Source organism: Nomascus leucogenys, chromosome 11 (assembly GCF_006542625.1).
Source record: "Nomascus leucogenys isolate Asia chromosome 11, Asia_NLE_v1, whole genome shotgun sequence".
In the NCBI taxonomy this organism is placed as follows: domain Eukaryota; kingdom Metazoa; phylum Chordata; class Mammalia; order Primates; family Hylobatidae; genus Nomascus; species Nomascus leucogenys.
Window position 1 is genome coordinate 64,100,044 of NC_044391.1, and position 9,222 is coordinate 64,109,265.

Sequence of the window (9,222 nt, forward strand, 5' to 3'; positions counted from 1 at the left end):
TTCATTTTATATATTATACAAATGATTTTCCCAAAGTTTCTCTTTGTATGCTGAAATACCACATCAAATAGGTTTGGATCTACAGTAAGTATCAGAGCCATGCTTCAAGTAAATAGGCATAGTGAATCTTCAGAGGGATTGTTAGATAAGTGTATTAGTGTGTCCTCATGCTGCTAATAAGGACAAACCCAAGACTGGGTAACTTTTTTTTTTTTTTTTGAGACGGAGTCTCGCTCTGTCGCCCAGGCTGGAGTGCAGTGGCGCAGTCTTGGCTCACTGCAAGCTCCGCCTCCCGGGTTCACGCCATTCTCCTGCCTCAGCCTCTCCGAGTAGCTGGGGCTACAGGTGCCCGCCACCACGCCCGGCTAAATTTTTTTTGTATTTTTAGTAGAGATGGGGTTTCACCGTGGTCTCGATCCTGACTTCGTGATCCGCCCGCCTTGGCCTCCCAAAGTGCCGGGATTACAAGCGTGAGCCACCGCACCCGGCCAAGACTGGGTAACTTATAAAGAAAAAGAGGTTTAATGGAATTACAGTTTCATATGGCTAGAGAGGCGTCACAATCATGGCAGAAAGCGAAGGAGAAGCAAAGGCATGTCTCGCAGGGTGGCAGGCAAGCCAGTGTGTGCAGGGGAACTGCCCTTTATAAAATCATCAGATCTCATGAGGCTTATTCACTATCATGAGAACAGCATGGAAAAAACCTGCCCCCATGATTTAATTACCTCCCATTGGGTCCCTCCCAAGACACATGAGGACAATGGAAGCTACAATTCGAGATGAGATTTGGGTGGGGACACAGCCAAACCATATCAGTAAGAATTATTTGTCATTCATGTTAGACCCTGAAAATCCTTTTCTGAGGAGCCTATCATGTGCTGAATTCCACTTCTGTCTTGCTCTCTCTCAGTCTCTCTCTCTGTCTCTTTTTCTCTCTCACCCACACACATGCACACACACACACACAAATCATACCACACGAAACTAGAACTATGTTATCTGTATTAACATGCTCTGGACTAAAGGTATGAGAGTGGCTCCTCATCTCTCTATGGAACTTAGAACAGAAGCATTGTGCAGCCGTTTCCTTCATCCATAAAACATTTTCTTACGTGACATCTACTTTTGCTAGATGGCTGAGTGGTTGTGCAAACGGAATGGCACTATACTGTCCTCACTAAGAATTATATATTCCCACCAGTAGACACCATGTACAATTTTACTTACCTAAAGAATTCTGGGTCTTTCGCATTTCACATAAACTTTTACATTGGCTTATCAATGTTTTCAAAATGTCTATTAGTATTTAGAGTAAGATTACATCAAATATATAGATCAGTTTAGGAGAAGACTATTGTGTCAACAAAATTGAGTCTTCCAATTCATGAAGCTATCTTGTCATTAGTTTAAATTTTATTTCATACAGTTTGTTTTTCAATTCTAGAATTCCCATTTAGCTCTTTTATTATGTTTTCAATATCTCCACTGAATTTACCATTACTCCCTTGAATTTTCATTCACTAAAAATATGGTTTTTGCTTATTTTTACTTTATTGAAGATATGGATAATATCACTTCAAAATTCTTGTCTGACGGTTCTCACACGCAATTCATCTTAGACTCAGTCTCAATGAATTTTCTCTTGAGAATGTGTTTCTTTCTGTCGGTGTTCTTTTTTTGTTTTGTACTTTGGGTAATCTCGGATTGTATTCTTGACAATATGAATTTTAAGTTGTAGAAGTTCTGCATTCTGTTATTTTTCTTTGATGGATGTGGTTTATTTTCTTTTAGTAAGTAATTTTCTTGGCTGCATTTGAACTTCAAAACATTCTTGATTTTTTCAGTGGTATCCCCTGTCTCAGCTCAGCTCTTTTGCCTTTTGCTGGGCTGCTTTGAGTCTGTTTTGTGCCTATCTGGTTCAAGAGACAGTGAAAAATGCAGCCAGACAGAATTTGAGGCTTCTTTTCTGGCCCTTACCCTTGTGAGATTCACCTGCTCTCTTTAATGGTTAAGGTTTTGTGTCTACATGCTTCTGGTTCCCCTTGCCACAAAGACTGGCTTTTTGGTATGTATTCCCCTAGTCTGCACCTAGTCCAGGTAAAAGCTGTAGAGAGGGAAACCTACTTAAGGAACTCTCCAAGTTCCCATCTCCAAACAAACATGGATTCCCCACCAGATCTGCCTTCTTCTGTTCATCGTTTAGTACTTTCACGCAATTGTTTTGTGTGCTATGTCCAGGTTTTCTAATTATTTTCTGTAGAATGACTTGTCCCATAGGGTCTTAGTCTATTATCCCTTAACCTATTAAACAGTACTCTGTACCTAAGAAATTAGTCAGCCAAATTGCAAAGATAACATTGAATCTGTGAATTAAACTCGGACTTGTTGGAAATATTCTCTTTAACCCACTAGAGACAACTTCCTTAATTACTGGTGAGTCCAACATGGCTAGACCCTTTCAATTCAGCGTTGGTCACTCTTGAACATCTAGATTCTAGGAATTCTTTATCTATTACAGCACAGTCTTTCCTTCATCGTGTGGACATTAGCCTATAACATAAAATGGTAAAGTTGAAAGTGATAAACCCCTGGTCATTGTTTTCAAAAGATTAAAAAAAAAAGTAAAAGAGAAACTGGACAAAATGAGATTTGGGAAGTTCGACAGGATTTGTTTTCCCATGCCTTTTTTGACTTTGGTCCCTGTTTTAGGTGTGACTGCTGATACAGCCTGCTCTTCAAACTGTCCTCTTGAAACTGATATTAATCTCTTTTTTTAAATTTAGTGGATTTACCAATTTACTAATTAAATATTTATTTTCTAAATGTTTACCTCTCCTTCCCAATTCCATTTTTTTCTCTGGCACTTATCTTCATTTCCCATGATTTTTTCCCGTTTAATGTTCCACCCACCAAGACTCTAGCTTACCAAATATTCTTAATATAACTTTTTAATTGAGCCGTTCTTGAATCCCTCTTTCATTCTCAAATCCCTGCAGATTCATGGCAGAGACAGGTCACAAAAGCTTCAATGTCTTTCCTTCTTTGACTTCCTTCATTTTCCTCAAACAGCAGACTTAGCATTCTTCTTGCAATACTGAAAATATTTGCTTAGGATTTTATCCTAATACCCCACTCAGTGAGACATTAGTGCTAATGAAACAGCAGGGAAATGTCACAGAGAATTTTCTCCATTCTAAAACTTAATAACTAAAAGGGATCTTTATTTAATTAAATTTTATATCTGTCTTATTTTCAGTCTTAACGCTGAATTTCTCAAGGTGCTTATTTGCATGTTTCCGCTTCTTTTGTGCTAAGGACATCTCGAATTCTTGGCTAGATATCAGCAGAAAAGTCATTTTCCCTTGAATATGATGATATGGTTTGGATATTTATCCCCTCCAAATCTCATGTTGAAATGTAATCCCTGATGGTGGAAGTGGGGCCTGGTGAGAGGTGTTTGCTTCATGGGGATAGATCCCTCATAAATGGCTTGATGACCTTCTTTGGTAATGAGTCCATTCTCACTGTGAGTTCACATGAGACCTGGTTGTTTAAAAGAGTGTGGCACTTCCCTTCTGTCTCTTGCTCCCGCTCTCACCGTGTGACATCATGCTCTTTCTTTGCCTTCCACCATGACTGTAAGCATCCGGAGACCCTTATCAGAAGTAGATGCTGGAGCCATGCTTATACAGCCTACAGAATTGTGAGCCAATTAAACGTCTTTTCTTTATAAATTAGTCCATTTCAGGTATTTCTTTATAGCATTGGGAAAATGGACTGACATGTATGAGTAGTAAATGGAATTTGCCTCATGGACATACTCTAGATTTCCCAACAATTTCAGAGTGAAGCAGGTCACTGAGCAGGGCCATCATCCAGGGATCTCTAAAAGCCCATGGACATCGACATCTAATCAGAGAGGTCAGGCAAGATACAAATAAACTGTCAGTAATGATTTTTTAAAAATATTCTTTTCCTGTAGGTTGAAAGAAAGTAACTGCTGATCTATATGGATCTGACATAGTTTTGCAGTACTTACTCTGTGTCAAACACTGTTCATGCATATTAACCCAACTGCAATGGGTTCTATTCTCTTTCTGCTAAAGTTCAAGAACATATATAAGATCATACACCTAGAGTGTGGCAGAGCTGGGGTTTGTGCCCTGGTATTTAGCTCTAGAGTCTGTCCCCTCACCCAACCCACAAACCTGCTATCTTAGTGTATGTCACTTATATCCTTAATAGAGGAGAGAACTCCAAGAAAGGACTCAAATCCAACAATAAATGGAGAATAGAGATGCCAGGATAAAAGAAAATGCTCCAAAGACACTTAGAATCTACAGATAAAAACAAATGGTAATAAAGTGAATGGGAACACATCATGTATTCGACTGAACCATAGGAAATTGCCATTTTTGTGTATCAAAAACGACTGAATATTAACAATTTCAAATGGTTCAGTCTAATATTAAACCAGGATACTTAAAATAGATGCTCAAAGGGAAAACCTACTAGTACGTTGGAATTAAAAGCATTAGCTGGTTTAGCGAGGTCTAGGAATTAGAGAGATGCAGTTGGGTAAGATGGCTGAAGTTACATATTCTTAAAGGTCTTTTCTGTCAATGTGGGAGCACGGGGAAGCAAAAATGTACTGAAAGTCTTATCTTAGTGAAGGAAGGCAGAGCTAGGAACAAGAATGCCTTGGTGTGGTGGGCAGTGTGTCAGTATCTTCTTTGTGTAGAATGGTGGAGAAACATGTGCTTGATTACAGCATCAGAAAAAGGAAGGTTGCTCCTGGGAAGCTGCTCTTCACTGCAGGCATGTAGCCAGGGTCTGCAGAGCAGGCAGGTCAGGACGGGGGCTTCCCTTTTTGCGAATGGCAAATGAAATTTCTCACACCTGGTCAAAACTTCTTTCTCTGTCAGAGGTATCATCCACAGCGGTAGAGAATCTAAATATGCAAGTGTCTTTATGAGCTGCCTCTGGTAGAATACAACAATGCAAAAATATTGTGACCTAAAAAAATGTCTGAATTTGCACTGTTGGGCAAAGTTGTAAACATTACTGACATTTCTCGAAGTCAACTTAATTGTACTTTCTAGCATTCTTGCTTCATTGCTTTTGACTAGACTGACATATACTCATAATTATAGTATTCTTAATAATTACATCTATGTCCAAATGTCTTTAAGAAACCAGAACACACAACTAAGATTACTTGAGAAAAAAGCTTTAAAATGATTATAATGTTCATGAAAATGAATAGTTAGAAGCAAGTTTTGGGTAAAATCTTAAGAGCCATATTTGTTTCTGTTTTCCATTTCATTTCCCTTCTCTATTGAACAGGATGCTCTCTGAGTTAGCATATGTTCAATGCTTGTGTAGTATTTAGATTATCTTTGGAAAAGGTTGGAATTTCCTTTTTACTACATAGTTAGCATACTTAATGGGACACGGTAAACTTAGATACAACTCCAGTGTTATTGAAAAGGGAAATAAAAACTTGAAAATTGTAGAAAACACTGTAATTTGAACACATTGTTTAATATGTCCATTTTAGCGTGGTATACTAAATTTAGCAGAAAGGAGGAAATACATTAATAAGAAAGTTACTTGAACTGGAAATAATAGTATAACTTATGACCCTTTTGGAGAAGGCTTCAGTTGAATCTGCGACAGACTCAAAGTTGAAGATACTTGAAAAAGACAAAAAAAATGCAAAGTATGCTAGAGAAAAGTCATACCAATTGATGAGAGTCCAGTGACCAGTGCCCGATATCTACTGAAAATGGAAGAGGTTAGGAGAAGACAAATCATTCCAGTAATAACAAGCATCAAATACTTTGATATGTTTAATTGAGAGATTACATTCTCCTCCCTATAGCCTGGCTGAGAATTGACAGGTTTTTTAAACTTTTAAGTTCAGGGGTACATGTGCAGGTTTGTTATACAGGTAAACTTGTGTCATGGGGGTTTGCTGTACACATTACTTAATCACCCAGGTATTAAGCCTAGTACCCATTAGTTATATTTCTCGATCCTCTCATTCCTTTCACCCTCTGCCCTCCAATAGGCCTCATTGTCTGTTGTTTTCCTCTAAGTGTCCGTATGTTCTCCCACTTGTAAGTGAGAACATGCAGTATTTGGTTTTCTGTTCTTGTGTTAGTTTGCTAAGGATGATGGCCTCCAGCTCCATTCATATTCCTGCAAAGGACATCTCATTCTTTTTATGGCTGCATAGTATTCCATGGTATATATGCACCACATTTTCTTTATCCAGTCTACCACTGATGAGCATTTAATTTCATTCCATGTCTTTGTTATTGTGAATAGTGCTGCAATGAACATACATCTGCATGTGTCTTTATAATAAAATACTTTATATTTCTTGGGGTATATACCCAGTAATGGGATTTCTGGGTCAAATGGTATTTCTATTTTTAGGTCTGAGGAATTTCCACATTGTCTTCCACAATGGTTGAACTAATTTCCATTCCCATCAACAATGTATAAGCATTCCTTTTGCTTTGCAACCTTGCCAGCATTTTTTTTTTTTTTACTTTTTAGTAATAACCATTCTGACTGGTGTGAAATGGTATCTCATTGTGGTTTTGATTTGCATTTATCTAATGATCAGTGATGTTGAGCTTTTTTTCATATGAGTTTTGGCCACATATGTCTTCTTTTGAAAAGTGTCTGTCCATGTCTTTTGCCCACTTTTTAATGGAGTTACTTATTTTCTTCTCGTAAATTTGTTTAAGTTGCTTATAGATGCTGGATATTAGACCTTTGTCAGGTGCATAGTTTGCAAAAATTTGCTCACCTTCTTTAGATTGTCTGTTTACTCTGTTGATAGTTTCCTTTGGTGTGCCAGGGGTCTTTAATTATATCCTATTTGTCAATTTTTTGCTTTCATTGCAATTGGTTTTAGCATCTTTGTCATAAAATCATTGCCTGTTCCTGTGTTTAGAATGGTATTGCCTAGTTTGTCTTACAGGGTTTTCACAGTTTTGGGTCTTTCGTAAGTTTTTAATTCATCTTGAATTAAGTTTTGTATATGGTATAAGGAAGAGGTCCAGTTTCAAGCTTCTACATATGGCTAGCCAGTTATCCCAGCACATTTACTGAATAGGGGAATCATTTCCCCATTGCTTGTTTTTGTCAGGTTTGTTAAAGCTGAGATAGCTGTAGTTGTATGGGCTTGTTCCTTGGTTTTCTATTCTGTAACATTGGTCTATGTGTCTGTTTTTGTACCACTACCATGCTGTTTTGGTTACTGTAGCCCTGTAGTACAGTTTAAAGTAGGGTAGTGTGATGCCTCCAGCTGTGTTCTTCTTGCTTCAGATTGTCTTGGTTATCTGAGCTCTTTTTTGGTTCCGTATGAATTTTAAAATGTTTTTTTCTATTTCTGTAAAGAATGTCATGTACAAAGCTGGAGGCATCATGCTACCTGACTTCAAACTATACTACAAGGCTACAGTAACCAAAACAGCATGGTACTGGTACCACAACAGAGACATAGATCAATGGAACAGAACAGAGCCCTCAGAAATGATGCCACATATCTACAACTATCTGATCTTTAACAAACCTGACAAAAACAAGAAATGGGGAAAGGATTCCCTATTTAATAAATGGTGCTGGGAAAACTGGCTAGCCATATGTAGAAAGCTGAAACTGGATCCCTTCCTTACACCTTATACAAAAATTAATTCAAGATGGATTAAAGACTTAAATGTTATACCTAAAACCATTAAAATCCTACAAGAAAACCTAGGCAATACCATTCAGGACATAGGTGTGGGCAAGGACTTCATGTCTGAAATACCAAAAGCAATGGCAACAAAAGCCAAAATTGACAAATGGGATCTAATGAAACTAAAGAGCTTCTGCACAGCAAAAGAAACTACCATCAGAGTGAACAGGCAACCTACATAATGGGAGAAAATTTTTGCAACCTACTCATCTGACAAAGGGCTCATATCCAGAATCTACAATGAACTCAAACAAATTTACAAGAAAAAAACAAACAACCCCATCAAAAAGTGGGCAAAGGACATGAACAGACACTTCTCAAAAGAAGACATTTATGCAGCCAAAAAACACATGAAGAAATGCTCATCATCACCGGCCATCAGAGAAATGCAAATCAAAACCACAGTGAGATACCATCTCACACCAGTTAGAATGGCCATCATTAAAAAATCAGGAAACAACAGGTGCTGGAGAGGATGTGGAGAAATAGGAACACTTTTACACTGTTGGTGGGACTGTAAACTAGTTCAACCATTGTGGAAGTCAGTGTGGCGATTCCTCAGGGATCTAGAACTAGAAATACCATTTGACCCAGCCATCCCATTACTGGGTATATACCCAAAGGACTATAAATCATGCTGCTATAAAGACACATGCACACGTATGTTTATTGCGGCACTATTCACAATAGCAAAGACTTGGAACCAACCCAAATGTCCAACAACGATAGACTGGATTAAGAAAATGTGGCACATATACACCATGGAATACTATGCAGCCATAAAAAATGATGAGTTCATGTCCTTTGTAGGGACATGGATGAAACTGGAAAACATCATTCTCAGTAAATTATCGCAAGGACAAAAAACCAAACACTGCATGTTCTCACTCATAGGTGGGAATTGAACAATGAGAACACATGGACACAGGAAGGGGAACATCACACCCGGGACTGTTGTGGGTGGGGGGAGGGGGGAGGGACAGCATTAGGAGATATACCTAATGCTAAATGACGAGTTAATGGGTGCAGGAAATCAACATGGCACATGGATACATATGTAACAAACCTGCACATTGTGCACATGTACCCTAAAACCTAAAGTATAATAAAAAAAAAAACTAAAAAAAAAAAAAAAAAAGAATATCAATGGTAGGTTGATAGGAATATCATTCAGTCTGTAAATTTCTTTGGGCAGTATGACAATTTTAATAATATTGAGTCTTCCTATCCATGAGCATGGGATGGTTTTCCATTTGTTTGTGTCATCTCTGAATTGATTGTTTGTTTGTTTGGTTTTTGAGATGGAGTCTCGCTCTATCGCCCAGGCTAGAGTGCAGTGGTGCGATCTTGACTCACTGCAAGCTCTGCCTCCTGGGTTCAGGCCATTCTCCTGCCTCAGCCGCCTGAGTAGCTCCGATTTCTTTTAAGCAGTGGTTTGTAGTTCTCCCTGTAAAGATCTTTCACCT